Source organism: Watersipora subatra, chromosome 8 (assembly GCF_963576615.1).
Source record: "Watersipora subatra chromosome 8, tzWatSuba1.1, whole genome shotgun sequence".
NCBI classification, from domain to species: domain Eukaryota; kingdom Metazoa; phylum Bryozoa; class Gymnolaemata; order Cheilostomatida; family Watersiporidae; genus Watersipora; species Watersipora subatra.
The window spans coordinates 34,848,368-34,866,396 of NC_088715.1; the positions used below are offsets into that span (position 1 = coordinate 34,848,368).

General features: G+C 32.7%; 1 protein-coding gene across 1 annotated transcript in view; it reads right to left on the bottom strand.

The window, feature by feature from the left end:
* The window catches only part of LOC137401417 (uncharacterized), a 294,112-nt gene that overhangs the window by 11,117 nt on the left and 264,966 nt on the right, over window positions 1-18,029 (bottom strand). The window lies entirely within an intron of this gene.

The window sequence follows — 18,029 nt, forward strand, 5'->3', positions numbered from 1 at the left end:
GAGTTATCAGTAGTTCTGTGTGCAAAAACTAAATATGCTAAAACTGACTCGAGTTGAATCAATATGTAATATAAGTGGTTGTTTCCATTTATACATATTTTATACTGTAATTAAGTAAATTAACTCTGCTTCCTGGATCAGTGTGTAGACTGTACTTTATTGCCCAGCATCTCGTTTCAAACATAAATCTTTCCCAAATGATGCCATACTAGAATCCTGAGACAAAAAAGAACAAAACGTTGGCAGTCTTTGGAATGAAACGACTTCAGGAACTTTAAATTAGAGAAACATTATTATCTGAGCCTATTGAGTACTTTGCGCTAATAATCATTTATTTATTTCAAACTCCGAAGTAGGAGATTTTATTTCCAGAAGTGGAAGATACTTTAATTTGCAGAAAGATTACAGTTTTGAACATAAAACAATTGCAGCAAGTCTTTGATATAAGATGCTTCCAAAACTTTTGTGTATCACGATAACTTTTAATGAATAACAAAGCATGTGGAGAAGATAGTAGAAGGCTAAAAAGCTTTCTAAAACTAGATGATCTTTTTAAAGCAGATAGTTTCAGGTCATTGAACAAACGCTAGTGAAGTTTGCTCCAAGACCATCTTGGATTCTAATAGAATCAGCCGTTACTAAAGCAGAAGTGAGAAAGTCGGAAAATATATTTCATTTGAGCTAAATATTTTAGCAACAAATATTAATCAACCCTGTAGAAGTGCACGTTTTAGAACGATTGTCTAACTAATCAGGCGTTATACACTCTTCCTGACACAAAAAACTTCATCGAGGTCAAATATTAGAACAATTGCATTATAGCCTGTGTTTTCTGACATGCTGTGAATCAAATGATTAAATTCATAAACAAAGAGTGATATGATTAGAAGAAATTGATTTCATAATTTTTTAACGCAACAAAAGTGATTAATTCTTACAGGAAACCATCCTTCAGAACTTTATCTAGAGATAATAACTTTATGTATTCTAGGCTTGAAAGTTGTGCCAAAAGGAACACTTGACCATTGCACTTCAGGACTACCTCTTGAGAGAGAAAGTAAATACCAGCAGACTTGAAAACTGTGGCTTAAATCAAACAGCCCAGTCTAAAAAAAGTGCACCCGAACAGCCTGAAAATGTCCAGTGTAAGAGTTTTAGTAAAATATATAAAGGACCACAATCCACAAATACCATAGAAAATATTGTTATGGTCTTTTTAATTGATTTGATTATGAAGTGTAGATTTTATGCAAGTTCTGACTACATCAGACAAAAATATTTGACACTCAAACGGCATATTAATACTTTCTGAGTCTTAAGTCACTGTCTGATATCGACTGAATGAATTATATAAATGTTCTAGCTAAAATTTGCAAACCTGTATAACAAATTACAAGGATAAAGAGCTTATAAACATGCAAATAAAACATAATAATAAACATGCAAAACACCAGTTACCCAATCACTGTTAATATACATTATAGCTATTCAATCTTACTTAATTATTAGTTTGTCACAGTTAGATGTATGACTGAAGGTTGGCTTATACATTATTGCCATAGGTTGGCATTTGCTTCTTGATAATTATTCATTTTCTATGTTCAGCATGAAACAATTGGATCGGCAAGGCAAAGCAATTACATCATCAAAGATTACCACTGTCATAATTTCCTGCCAGTTTACTAAGCATTCATGACAGCCAGTGCAATGTATATAACTTAAGGAATGGTGCTAAAGGCTTTCTCAATATTTTCTTTCACAATAGTGTATGCGGGACTAATATTTCAACGCTTCAATGACCACAATATACAATGACAACGCCTTGCAGTGAACTATTCGCTGATTAATATGCGAATGGGTTTGTGATAGTGTGAACAGTTTTAACATAGAGTATCAGTAGAGTATTATGTGACTAGCATCGACATATGGTGATATAGTGTGAACTAGCCTTCCTGAAGTATAGCGGCTATGCTGCATATAAACAAATGTCAGCCCTTTAAACAGAAAAATATCCAAAACCTTCTGCAAACTATTTCAAAATTTTATTTATTTATTATTTTATTTTATATATTTATTTTAGTATATTTTATTTATTATTATTATATTATTCACTAGAAATTCCACTGTCATACAGCCCACGACCAAAGAGATGGCCAGAGATATTGGCAAAAAAATAAAGGGTACTGATGGTTGAGAAATGCAATATTAGCAATCAAATGGCTCTGCAGTGCAATAGGATAACTGCAATGGTAGCTGTAATGTACTGGGTGTGGGTGTTATTATATACAACAATAAGCAATAATGAATGGAAAAGATGTTTATATTTTCCCCCTGCAATAGGAGAAATGCAATATTGGCCAATATTAGAAGTAAAATGCACTGATATTCTTAGAATAATCAATTTTATTAATATGGTAATAATAGAAAACCAATACACAATTTTGTTTACATTTCAAAACGTCATAGGTAGCAATATCGAGAAGTTGTGGTATTTATATAGGTTTTTAGAAAATTTATTTAAAAAGTGTTTGGTCATGACAAACAAAAACAATGAAAGGAAAATATTACACGTTTATATCTCTCCCTTGTAATAGGAGAAATGCAATGTTGGCCAATATTATAAGTAAAATGCACTGATATTATTAAAATAACCAATATTGTTAATATAGTAATACAGCAAGAATAGAAAACCTATGAGCGTTCACGCGTCTCGAAGATTTCTGCAAACTGCAGCAAAATAAAAGCTGTTATAAAAGTGTTATAAAGCTGTAGGCCTAATTTACTGTAATGTATGTAAACTATGTACTATACACAGTTTGAAAGTTGGTTGCGTTGAATGTAGAATGGTTTTGATAAGCGATCTTTAACAGAAAGCCAGTAGGAGCATTCACGCGTATAAAACTGCAGCAAAATAAAAAAAAATGTTATCGTCATAAACGGGCGTTGTAGTTCGGCCCTAGCTGGTACGTAAGTTGTAAAGAATTTCGGCTAACGTTTTAAATAATGAAACCTTCGGTGATTGGACAAAAAACATAGGCTGATAAACGGTGTACCACAATTTCGTACCTGTAAATCGGTCTACGCCTCAAACGGTCTACGTTTATTACAAAAACCTTCGAATAAATTCGATTACAAGTAAACAGCACCATAGACTGGTGAAATGAACACGGTTTTCTCGTGAAAAACGCACTACTAAATAGTTCTACAATCAGTCGCACGGCTTTATTGGCGTTTCAATTTTCGGTCTTAACTTTTATTAAACCGAGCTTTTCAAGCTTTTTGTGACAATTTTCGTTCAAATAAATCTGTCTATTTGTGTATAATCCGATCAGATGGGTAAGTTTAAAGATAATACCGACGGTTTACAAAGACTTGGTAACATATTTAAATAAGTTTAAATGTGTTTTGTATCGTTATTATACTTTAACGACTTTACATTCCAATGCCTAAATTTGTTGATGAAATTTCTAGCCAAGGGTTCGTCTCATTGTTGATGAATAATTTTCGCAAGTTGTGTGCACATGCGTTTATCATAAAAACTCGCACACATCGCTCCGCTCGTTTGCTAGTGGGATTATTTATTTTATTTATTGGTCAGGCTGCCTGAACTGTAATCTTTTTGTGTGTACTGCCTAAAACTTACTTGATATAAAGTGTACTCTATACACTGTACTTGTTATAGTGGGTACTGTCAGAACTGTATATGCTATAGAGCGTATTGTCTGAACTGTACTTGCTATTGTGTATACTGCTTGCGCTGAATTCACTACAGAGTGTACTGTCTGATCTGATTTTCTATAATGTACAATGTAGAAACCTTTTAAAAACACCTGTGTGCGTGAGACTTTTAATAATGAAACCAATAACAAACATTTTACAGGAAGACACCCTGCCTCTTACACCATAACTGTCACGAACAACTTTTATTGATTTTACTATGTAGGTAAATCAGACACGCTGATTCCGATTTTGTACTCAAAATAAAGATTAGTCCACTAACCTTCAAAGTTATTTAGGCTTTTTTAAAGCGTTTCAATATCCGTTTCGAAAACAACACAATCGGCATTACAAGCTCCGCCCATAAATATGTGACGAAACCTAGCTTTTTCAGAAAAGGAAGTTAGGAAAGTTTAGTCCGATTTAGAATAATAAAGATGGGTATCTTAAAACCCATTATTATCTAAATCCAGCCTGTAAAATAATTTCAATTTTTTATAAAAAATATATAAACTATTTAAAATTGCTCGCAGCTTGTTACATGACGTTTAAATAGGCTGGACGCAGAGAAAAATGAGCTCAAAAAGCGCGGTTTGATCACGAGCTAGCGTTGTTATCGCGCTTTTTAAATATGCAACGCTAAATAGCTTATCTACCTTTCAGAAAATACTAATACTATTTTTAAAGCTGGATTTAGATATTAATAGATTTTAAAACACCCATCTCTATTATTCTAAATCGGTCTAAACATCTCTACGTAACTTCTGTTCCTAAAAAGCTAGGTTTCGTCAAGTATTTATGGGCAGAGCTTGTTATGCCGATCCGTGTTGTTTTCGAGACCGATATTAAAACGCTATAAAAAATCCTTTATTACTCTGAAAGTTAATGGCCTAATCTTTATTTTGATTACAAAATCAGAATCAGCATGTCTGATTTACCTAGTAAATATGATAAAAGTTGTTCGTGGCAGTTATGGTTTAATTACCTAACAGCTACAAGCACTAAATAAGGTGGCCCAATGTGTCCTGTTGTCTTCGTGTCAATGCGTGCGTCGTCGTGTCACTGAGTGTGTCGGTGGTGAATTCCACGTTTTTACCGTTGGCTTGCTGTCTGTCCTGACGTTGATCGGACTGTCAGATGCACTCGCAGAGAGATTGACCAATCCGAGGACCCCTTTTGGTGCTCCAGTTTATATTTCTTTAAATTCAAATAAGTCAGCCGATTTCAGAGACAGTTAATTGGAAGCTTTAGTACTGGAAACAGTTAATTTAGAAGCCTTAGTACTGGAAACAGTGTTTACTTCAGAACAATTTTATTAAACAAAGGTTGTTAAAAGGAGACAAAGACTTCACGGTAGTCTAAATAAAACAAAGACTAGCAGTGAAACTTATTCCTTCTTCACGCAACCCCAAGTAATTATAAGCGGGATGTAAAAGTCTCCACATACACTGCCTGAACTGTATTTGCTATAGTGCCTACCGTCTGAACTGAACTCGATATAGTTTGCAGTGTTTCAACTGCAAATGCTATAGAGTATACTGTTATAACTTTATATGCTGAATAGTTTGAAATACATCTATATGTGTGTATAACACTTTTTTCTGGTCTTTGACACACGACAGGCGCTATTTGAATACTAAAATTTATCATACTTATCTACTGATAAGTAATTATAATGGATGAGGGTATCAAGCTGTTTGTCAAACTGTTGACCGCTCATTTTGTCTTTTAAGTCCCACTATAAAGAAAAAAACCATCATTAACTCATTCAAATGCAATCATTGTTCAATTCATGATATGGTGATATTAAATAGTATTCATGATACTGTACGATTAATTAGTATTCATGATATTGTACGATTAATTAGTATTCACGATATGGTATGATTAATTAATATTCACGGTATGATATGATTAATTAGTATTCATGATATGGTATGATTAATTAGTATTCATGATATGGTATGATTAATTAGTATTCATGATATTGTATGATTAATTAGTATTCATGATATGGTATGATTAATTAATATTCATGATATGGTATGATTAATTAGTATTCATGATTTGGTATGATTAATTAATATTCATGATATGGTATGATTAATTGGTATTCATGATTTGGTATGATTAATTAATATTCACGGTATGATATGATTAATTAGTATCATGATATTGTACGGTTAATTAGTGTTCATGATATGGTATGCTTAATTAGTATTCATGATTTGGTATGATTAATTAGTATTCACAATATGGTATGAATAATTAGTATTCATGATATGGTACGATTAATTAGTATTCATGGTATTGTATGATTAATTAGTATTCATGATATGGTATGATTAATTAATATTCATGATATGGTATGATTAATTAGTATTCATGATTTGGTATGATTAATTAATATTCACGGTATGATATGATTAATTAGTATCATGATATTGTACGATTAATTAGTGTTCATGATATGGTATGCTTAATTAGTATTCATGATTTGGTATGATTAATTAGTATTCACAATATGGTATGAATAATTAGTATTCATGATATGGTACGATTAATTAGTATTCATGATATTGTATGATTAATTAGTGTTCATGATATGGTATGATTAATTAATATTCATGATATGGTATGCTTAATTAGTATTCATGATTTGGTATGATTAATTAACATTCACGGTATGATATGATTAATTAGTATCATGATATTGTACGATTAATTAGTGTTCATGATATGGTATGATTAATTAATATTCATGATATGGTATGCTTAATTAGTATTCATGATTTGGTATGATTAATTAGTATTCACAATATGGTATGAATAATTAGTATTCATGATATGGTACGATTAATTATTATGCATGATATTGTACGATTAATTAGGGTTCATGATATGGTATGATTAATTAATATTTATGATATGGTATACTTAATTAGTATTCATGATTTGGTATGATTAATTAGTATTCACAATATGGTATGAATAATTAGTATGCATGATATGGTACGATTAACTAGTATTCATGATATGGTATGATTAATTAGTATTCATGATATGGTATGATTAATTAATATTCATGATATGGTATGCTTAATTAGTACTCATGATTTGGTATGATTTATCTGTGTGAATCTATAAATTGTTTAACTATATAATCCAAACAAAGTTGAACTTTCATTAAAATTTAATAAATTTTATCAGAAAATATCAGTGTTGCTCAATCATTTTCCATTGTTTTTGATGTTTGACGTGATTTTACTGCCAGGTTGTTTCAAGATTGAAATAGACAAAACTTGATCACGGTTAAACGTTCAAAAGAAAAGAAAGAGCTAAAATGATATCACTAGTTGCACTGCTGCCGGTCTCTCACTATGAACATTGACTATAGTGTTCAAGTTGCAACGTAACGTGTCTCTATTCTGTTAGTCTTTTTACTAAAGTGCAACAATAGATGTCATACTCACACTTTCACTGGAATTTATCATTCAGCTGCACTCAAGTTTTGTTGATTTTATTTTTAAAAAACGTCGCAGTCAAATCATCTCAAGCATCAAATAAATCGCAATTGAAAGAAAAAATACCGATACTTTGCAATAAAATCTCTGAAAATTGTGTTCATTTTCAAGCAGATATGATTTTCTATTTAGGGCAGATAGAACTAATAGCTCTCTAAACTCCATAGTCACCATATCTATATTGCGGGTATCTTTCAGTATTTGATAAAATGTTAATAACTGTTATGTACAGTAACAAGCTTCCAGAACAAAGCTGGCTATAAATCATACACAAATATTAACGAAAACTGTGACTAAATTATGTTTCAAATATATATATATATAGATACATATATATATATATATATATATATATAAATTGGGAGGTCAAATAGTTTACTTATCTTTCAGCTACTGTCAGTTTCCTGCTGGCGCATTCTTCAGGCTATATATATATATATATATATATATATATATATATATATATATATATATATATATATATATATATATATATATACTTCAACAATGTTCATTTAGATTGTTTTCAATTTCTTAACGCATACAAGTTCATGAGCTACTTGCGGGCATTTATATTTCAATGGTGCAGTCTTCACTTTGTTAGAAAAATTACATGAGTTTTGTTTTGATTGGGACGCATTAGGAAGTTGTTTAGGGTCTGTTTAAAGTAGATTAGTGCATGTGGGGAAATGAATAAATAAAAACCATAGCTCAAAATATCTGAAAACATTTTAACATTCTAAAGGCCACAATAAGGCCAATAACTGAATACATAGGTCATAACAGACATATTCAGTAAATTTATTGGTTTTACCGTATGTCTCGAATAGGGTATACACCATTTTTTACTGATATCGCTAGAAGTGGCATAGAGAGAATAACTCAAAGGGTACACATAAGCGTATTAATGCTCATTGCATGCTTCGTTTTTTTACATAAATTGTTTTGATGTTTAATTATGCGTATGCCTAATGATAATAAAGCACACCTAGCATAATAGCTAATGTGCAACATATACCCATATTATTTAGCCAGGAACAATATTCATCTTTACAATCTACATGTATATTGTCACAATTGTGTTATGAAATGATTGCAGGCCGCCTTCAAAGTCATTAGTACTTTTTTATTCAAGAACATCATGAGCAAATTTTTTCAGCTTTTTTGACATTTTCATATTCTTGAATTTTATTGATCTGCCCCTTTACTAGAACTCGTTTACTCTACACATATATACCTTCATAGCTTAGTTGTTGTTTTCCTTTTTGGGCAGATGTTACTAAAATTTTGTACAGCATCAGGTTTATGTCAATGAAGTTTTTTATGCATCAGTAACAATATTGTTTTAAAGTGAATTGAATTATTCTTTATGATAGTATTTACTATGATAACATCCATATGTCTTGTTGTCTGTCTGTCTGTCTGAAGCCACTAGTAGCCGTTCAGAGAAAAATACCAAATAACCCAAGATTCAAACTAGGACTTTTTATTAAGCAGCCAAACACGATACCTTCATGCAACACTCCACCACCTTGCATCATTTAGGAATATTTATACACATAGTTATATTACCTATCCATCCTTAAAATCACACTAGGCAGCCCGAACACTAGCCTTCACTATAATAAGAGATATGCCCATCCTGTTGTCTGAAGTCACAGCTGGAGGTTGTCAAAAATATTGCTTTGAATAGGATTCAGGCTCAGGATATAAAGCTGGGTAGATCACTCCATTTTGGTAGATAGAGCATGGGTCTACATTGCAGATGTAGACCAACACCTGTGGTGTTGACCAACAATTAATCTAAACAATGCCAAGGTACATTGTAACTGCATTGTCATTGCTTAGATTAATTGTGCAGTAAGTTATTACACCAGACAACTTCTCATGGCGGACCAGACTGTCTTGGTACTTGTGAGGCCTAAACTGTCTGAGGCAACCAGTTACCAGTGAAGAAAACAGAGTTGTTAGCTTATATATCATACATACTCTAACAAACATATAAACGTGCTCCAACATGCACTTCAATAAATGGGTGGAAGTAAATAGCTACTATCTATTGAATATACAACTATTAGCACTTAATAAAATCACTTCAAGTTTTTATTGTATCTTAAACTGATGCTTAGTAGAGTGTGCTCTGATTAGCTCCGCTTATTTGACTAACTTTTATATTCATTGATCATTAACACTCTGGCGGTTTGGTGCCCCCTGAGAGATCATCATGTTTAATAAGCAACTGCACAATCATTCCTAACAATGGTGAGATGTGTGATTAGTTTTGTTGGTAGAGAATCAGTCTCTTATTACCCATAAAGCTATTTTGCTTTCTCAGTAATATGAAGTATATTTTTACTCATAAAAAGAATTCGTTTTTCTAGCTTAATGAAATCGTTATTAAAATCAAACCAGTGCATTGGTAGGCCTTCCGATTACTATTACATTCTGTGAGCCTCCTTGATTTGGTCTGTTGCTGCAATGCATAGTTTTTCTGTTAAGCTTTTAGCGATGACGATGAAACATTTTTTGACACTAAATTGGAAATGTTGCTTAGTTTATTATGCAGTATTATAACATAGTTTTTATTACAAAAACTGAGTGCGTATGGAGCTATGTAGCTAATTTTGCTTATTAATGTGAATTAGAGTTTTGGGTACCCGCAGCAAATACTCAGAAATTGCAATCCTCTATTTTAAACTCATTGTGAAAGCATTGCTTAATATAATCTTTTTATTTAATTGCACAGATTTGTTTATTTACTTGTTTAATTGCAAACTTGATACATTTAATTTTTATAGAATACAGAGTCAACAAGTTCCATTCCATCTTTAACAGCAAAACTAACAGCATTTTGTATTTCAATAGACTACATACATACCTAAATATATTATTAAATTCAGGAAAACTTAAAAATATCATCAAATGTGATTTTTGTTATAACCCAATGATGAAACTTAGCTTCGGTTTGAAATTGTTTTAGTATTTGAACACAGACCTAGCAAAGTTTCACATAAAATCGCGATTAGCTTACTCAATGTCATATGAAAATTTGTCCTCTTTTACAAAATGTTGGCTGTGTGCTGATAACTCTGAATTCCTGATGTATGTATATTGCATTGCTAATGATGACTGCTGCAAGCTCAGTTGTTATTATTTGGTAAAAAATGACCAGATTTCACAAAATAGTGAAATTTGATTAGAAAATACACTGATAATAAAGTGTAATTGATAATATATTACAATTATACTGCTAAATTATTAACTAATCTACCCAACCTTTTTAAAACAAAAACAGCTGTTTGTTAGGCTAAGAGCTAAGGCTAAGAGCTTGGTGGTTTTATAGGTCTTTAAAACATTGCTAGCTGCACAAAACATGGTTTATTATTACAAATTTACTAGTCGATAAACAACTGCACCATAAAAAATGTTCATAATGCTAGCGGAGCAAAGCAATTTTTCTAAGTCTTTAAAAAATATTAAAAGGAAATACTAATCAGCTCACAGACTGATTTTTAAACCATCTAAAGAACTGCACGATGTGGTGAAATTTATAGTTGCTTGCAAAATCATATGGTTGTAAGAGAACATAAGCTGATTTGTGTAGCTGAAAACATGTCAAAATACAGCACCAAGCCCTTTATTTAAGACGTTGAAGCAATAATAACAATATTAAATATACAGGTATTAGTAACATCTCACCAGCTCATCACATCATGACATGACTGTACAGGAATGTTGTGAAGTTTTTAGATAAAGTTTGACTATTTCTAGTTTAAAGATCTTTGGGTATCTTTGGCCTTTTGTTAACTGCAATAGTTATGTGAGTCGGTCTTACCCAGTTTTTCAAGAGATTATCTAAAGATCAGCTACATCTTACAAGCTGAGTCATACATTAACTTTTGTTAAAACAGGTTTTTCTAATGCCCTCTGATATGTGAGAACATGCAACAGTGGATTAGCTTATCTTTATAGCTTTCTTAGGAAAGTTGAAAGAGGCCACATTATATATTGTAGTTTTTATCTGTACCTAAATAACAACTAGCTCTATATTTAAATGTTCTAATTCAGCTAAACCAATACAGAAGTAACATAACTCTAATTGGCTAGTCGAAAATGTTCCATGATTTCAAAAATCAGGATATATTATCATAGTTATATTTGTGTCATTACTAAATTTGAGATGTTGGTGCATAAACATTATTTTCATGATATCTGTCTGTTAGTCTGCATAAACTTTATGCATTTCCCCATTTTCGTTGCTAAATATAACCAAACCTCTAAAACAAACGCCTTTCAACAAATCATCAAAATTATTTGGTTGCAAGGTTTAATTTGGTTGTAATGTGTGCTATGAAGCATAGTTTATGTTTGGAATCTAATATGGTTGAATGCTGGACTCTTCCCTAAAAATATGGTACAAAGGCTATTTGTCCTGTATAGGTAACCACTACTGTAAGCATTATTACTCACCATGTTAAGTATGAGCGTTATTACCTTGCTAAAATTATCTTACTTTGTAGATAGTCAGATAGCTCAAGTTGGCTATTAAACTGACCAAAGATTGAGTGGAATAATCGTTCTTTTAAATTGAGTTGATAATTCTCTTGAGTTTTGTGGTTGCGAATATAACAACTTGTAATATAATTTCATAATTTTGTTAACACTGCTAAGTTTCACAGTTGTTGTTTACTCTCTCTATTTACTCACCTCAAATATAGAATCATTTAATGCATGAAGAAGTTAATGTGTGTAACTCTGTAAACCATTTTCAACTCAACTTTTTGGACTAAGCCCAAGAAATCACAATCTATGGTGACTTTTCAGTATCGAACTCCGGTTTTAAGGTTTTGAGCAATTGATTTCCATTAACAATTAACACCCCACTTATATACCTGTATAGAATATTGAATGTAACTTTTAATCTCGATGTGTTCATGTAGATGTGTTTTATAATAAGTACATCAAGTACCTTTGATATATATGTCAACTTCAATGAAATTTCTACAAATTTTTACCAATTATCGGCGGTGCCATTTTTTAGCTTAGCCTAAAAAGCGGAGTTCAAACCCCTTTGTTATAACACTTCAGTCTTTACTTTTTTATTTGATCATTGATTCTATTTATTTCAAACATTGTGAGCTATCACTGCAGCTCAGAGTTGGCAAAGGAGATAAACCCTTTCGCCCATGAGAGTTGACCTCCTGCCATGAAACAACTAAGTTGACTCTCAGACTTTAGGAAAAGTAAGTATGTGACAATACATATTTGTATGTAGTTGTGTTTTATGATGATTAAATCAAGTACACTTAATATATAAGTCAACTTGAAGGAAGTTTCTACCAATTATCGGTGATGCCATTTTTTGACTTAGCCTAAAAAGCGGAGTTCAAACACTTATTATAACACTTAAATGTTTACCTTTTTATTCTATCAATGATTCTATTCATTTTATAAATTGTGAGCTATCAGTGTAGCTTGAGCTGGCAAAGGAGATAAACCATATTACCGTTGAGAGTTAACTTCCTGCCATGAAACAACTAAGTTGACTTTCACACTATGAGAAAAGTACTTGTGTGTCACAAGGTTTCTCAAATCAACCATTGTGAGATCTTGAAGTAGACATTTTGCTCATACAAAATCTAAGAAATATTTCAAGGATGATGTTGGTGTTATTCCTATGATGACCTTTGCTGCTAATATCTTAAAACATCAACTTTATTTTGCTAGCGGCATTATCCATGTCTGTTCATGACACTTGTGTGATGCCAATTTTGTGAAAAAGTTATATATTTTGACCAGATAAGGTTTAATTGGGTTAACACATCTATGAGATCTTTTGACTGTACTGAGTCATATTTAAGTACTTGGTCTTTTTGAGTATTGCAAAATATTGATAATTTCATTTTTCGTTAAATAAATGAGATTTACAAAATGTGCTTCAGGTCATTTTCATTTGCTGTTTTGCACTTTGCATTTATTGAAGTTTTATGTCTGTACATACTTACACATATCTGATATCTATCTTTTAAAAATGAAATGTACGTTTTTCTCATCAACTCTAACTTCTTTATTTTTGGCAAAGCTTGCTACTCTGTCTCAACTGCTAAGTACATTATTTACTGTGCAAATGATTAGGACGATTTATGATGAGCACAAATGACTATGGTTGATGTGCGTGTCAGTTGGTTTAATAGGTGCTTTAGGAAAAACTAGGGGGGAAGTCCCAAGCTGAGAACCAGCTTTTCGACATTTATTTCCTCAAACAAAGCAGTCAACTGAAACTAAAATGAAAAGTTAACCAAAGAAATCTTCATAAATCATTAGCACATAAATCAAGTCGCGTCGTGTTATTAGAAATTTACCCAAGCGTTAAGAAAAAGACAGGAATGGAAAGACTTCTGAACAAACAACTTAATGGTGATTCTGCTAGAGCAATCAAAGCATGTTATACCGATAGCATTTTTGTGGAAAGAATTGTGATTTAGTTAATTACCTTGTTGAAAATCAACTGTACTCAGCAGAAACGTATAACTGACTAAACAGAGCAAAAAGTTAGTTTAGAAAACTACCTACAGCTTAATGCAAGTAGAAAGGGTGTCTTTATTTATACATACAAACAAAATAATTCAATTGTTCAAAAACAGTTGTGGTTTACAACAAGTGACAGCTACATGTTTTATAATTTGTAATGAAGGAAGTTAATTTGATGATAACAACCCTGTAATAGAAGTTACTACCTAAGAATTGAGTAAACTAATTAGGAAGTTTTTCCAGCATTGACATGTTCAAACAGCAATGAAATCAACTCCTATAAAAATAAAAGTTAAAATTCACTTAGAATATATATAAATATTGAAATGGAATTTGTCCTTGTTAGGGGCAAACATTTTCAACTTCAGTAATTGGGGTCTTTTTCCCAGGGATTATTTAATCTGGTTGTCTTACGAGCCTATGTTAAAGATTCAGTAGCAATAACCAAAGAACAACACCACGATCAAGATCAAGAAAAGTCAAACTATTACTAAACACTATATGGATATACCATATAAGCGTTAGCTTACCAGGGTTCTGTTAATACAAAATATCGTAAAGGAAAGTCAAGCAAAATATCGTAAAGCAAATAAATCACCAAAACACAGTATATAGTAAAAGAGTGAATAAATATACGTCCTGACACAAAAACAGAAACGTTTCCTAGCTCTGCCAATTCAAGAGTGTCTCTAAATCCTAACACAACAAATCGGTCCTAGCTTCTGCGAGACTTCTTAAGAAAGCTAGCCTTAGTGCATAAGCAGACTACTGCGGCGACAGGGCATCTAATCAGTAGTTGTCGATTCTCGGCCAGCAAGTCACAAAATAGAATCTCACTGACTCGCAAACTCTGGAAATCCATAATGTGTTAGATTGAGCCACCAACACGTAGCGGCGTACAAAACGTCTTACACTACAGGTAACAACAATCCCTAATTCAGGGAGCACTGCGTTGGACTGAATCACCAACACGCAGCGGCGTACAAGACGTCTTACGCTACAGATGACAACCAATTACTAACTTTGGGTAGCACTGCGTTGGGCCGAGTTACCAACACGCAGCGGCATACAAAATGTCTTATGCTACAGGTAACAAGACACCAACTCGGGCAACCTTACGTTTGATTGCGTCACCAACACACAGCAGCGTACGAGACGTCTTACGCTATAGGCAACACAATTGCTCGTCTCTAGACAGGGGTCGACCCCTGGTCGACAGGTCGACAGTCTACAGCAAGGTCGACAGGGTCGACAGCCAGTAGAGGTCAACAGGTCGACAGGTCGACTTGTCCTGATATACTGAGCAGCGCTTAGAGGAAAAATGCCGAGATACTTGCGATAAATCAAGTAATTCTCCTTATCAGAAAAACTGAAGAGAGAGATGGTTCATGGAACAACATGTATTTCAGAACGAAATAATAAGGCTGATGCCTTCCTTTATATACTATAAAATATGCAAATGAGTGGAACATAAGGCCAGCCCATGAGGGTGTGGCTAATCGGGAAAAAGATAAAATAGGGCACAACTCCCTATAATAATATAAAAAACCGTTATTTACTTGGTGGCAAATCCACCACAATAACATACTCAGTTCCTAGATGTTACAAAATGAAACATCAAAAAGTATCCCGGATGCCAGTCTAAATGAGACTCGATTACGGTCTTAGTCGTGGACACACTACCCTGAGACCACTTCAGGTGGGACAGATGTTGATACACTTTAAAAGATGTCTCTTTAAGCCAGGCATTATTGGCTTCCAGATGAACTCATTTCAAATGATTAGCAGTATCCTTGACGGTAGTAGGCGCCGAGATCCCGTCCTCGATACTACATCATTTTTTTATTTAATATCTGACCTTTTGTGTGCCAATACATAATCATTGTCATAAGAGTCATCACCCTCAATACTTTCATTTTTAAAGTCATTGTCATTGTATTCGCTAGTGCTTTCGGAATCTTCCGAGGCGTATGCATCTTCGGTTTTGGTATTTGACAGCTCAGTAAGCCTTGCATCCAGTCTTTCATACAACATCTTGAAAATAAATTCTAGATTTGCATCATGTTATATAGATGTAAGTCCAACACCATTTATGAGGCATTCATCGAGCTATTGTCTCCCTCGCACTCAGCTTTGCATGACTGACAGACTGATGACTACTGGTTTAGTTCAATAACAGTTTGATTGTCCAACTCATCTAGAAGCCGCACAATCTTTTCAGCTATGTCCATGTTCATCGTGATAGCCTGACTTAAATAATTTTATTACACAAAAAGAAACAACATACAATATACAAACAAACAAAAAATTCACTAGCATCCTAAGCTAATTTGTGATGCATGTCATAGTAATAGTTTGCAAGACTATCTATGATATTCATCGGGGTACAGGAAGCTACCTGCAGTAAGTCTTAAACTGATGATATTCCTCAAATCCCGCTACATTTAATAATGTTAAGGAAAAGGTTAATATTCATCTAATAGTTTAAAATAGAACATAGTCGTGAAACCTCACAGACCCTTCCTTCGCTCTCCCCTCTCTCTTTTTTTTGCAGTCAGTAGTTCTGACGTTGACTGTCATATAGTTTAGGTTTCATCAATGGAGTGTATTTAGCTCTTTCATTTTCCTCTTTATTCAACAATTTTCTGTCGGTTTCTGTCAGGTATTTGGGTTCTTTCAAATTCATAAAACAATTAAATTCACCTTGACATATTTACATGGGTCCGCTCTAATTCATCCTGACTTCGTGAATTTTCATATTCCTTATGTGAAACAGTAATTGGCTTGACAATCGCTCGTGAAGCATCTTGTGTGGTCTAGCCATGTGCACATGATGTATTTTTATTATACTTTGCATAAAAGATGAACGATCAAAATTTTTAGAATTGGGAACTTAGGCTCAGACTAATACTTATGAGATAAAATAAGCAATTAGGGCTATCAAGCAAAGGGTTACAGATTAAACTGTAAACATTAGACCAGCTTTACAGTTGTCTGTTTTAGCTTGTTTCACTGGTCTAACAGAGAAGAAGATGTATAAGATTATTTAGACACACATTTGGAAAATAATGCAGAATAAGATGTTGACTTGCACATACTTCACAATTCTGGTATGAAATGTGTGACAAATAAATAGAAGCAACGACAGTTTTTTCGAAGACTGTTTTACAACATTGATAGTGGCTAAAATTCAATACTGAACTTTTGCAAAAAGCTATTGTTAACAATTAAGCTTTATATTTTTTAAAACCGTAAACAAACTTGCAATTAGATTTTTTTAAACTAGCCGCTATGTCTGTCTGTCTGTCTGTCTGTCCAGCTGTCTGAAACCAAGATTATAAATTGAAATCAAAGATTGCCTCACACAGTACTCCAGTTCATGGCATTCAGTTCAGTAGCACATCACTTTTATGCCCTGCTAATCACGCAGCCTCTTGTTCTTTATGCTTTATCAGCACAGAACAAAAAGAAGAACTGAAACACTCCTCTAAATTAAAAGCTTAAAAGATAAAATAACCCAAATATTCTGTGGTTTTAAAAACTAGAAATGAAAAGTACCAGTAGGCCTATTTAGTTCTCTTCACAATTTTTTTCAAAGAATTGCTAACTAAGTGTGATGAATATTTTTATATTCTCTTCTTCATAAAAAATGGCATTTTATATATAGCATAATTCTATTTGAAGAACAAACCAATTTAGTTTTACTATAAAAAACACTTACAACTTTTGTGTAGAATCTACAACACAATCAATCAATTTGTTTTAAATTTTGAAATACTTCAAATCCTTAACCGATCGATGAAATAAATTTCTAAATTTTAAAACATCAGATTCCGAAAATGATTTTTGGTTAGTTTCAAGTAATCGATCACTAAATTACATAGTTTTGGAGAAATGAAAACGATTTCATCCATAAGATCTTAGCAGAAATGAAGCAAACAACATTTAATAAAATGAAATTTTTCTTATTTTATTTTTGCCAAGTTTTCGTAAAATAGTTTAAACTTAGATGTCATAAAACTTGTAAAGCCCTACAGCTTTCAATATGTAAGACACTGAGCTCAAATTTTTAATTAACTTTTGCACGAGACTTTTGTTTGAGCACGATTAGATTCCTATTTGTCACTTACCACTGCGAAAAAGTCAGGTAAGAGGACCTGGAGGCCTGGTCCCTTCATACATACAGCTTTTGCGTCATGTGACACCTTAATCCTAATCTAGGCTCTGGAGAGTCCCAGGTACTCTGGGAGCCAATAA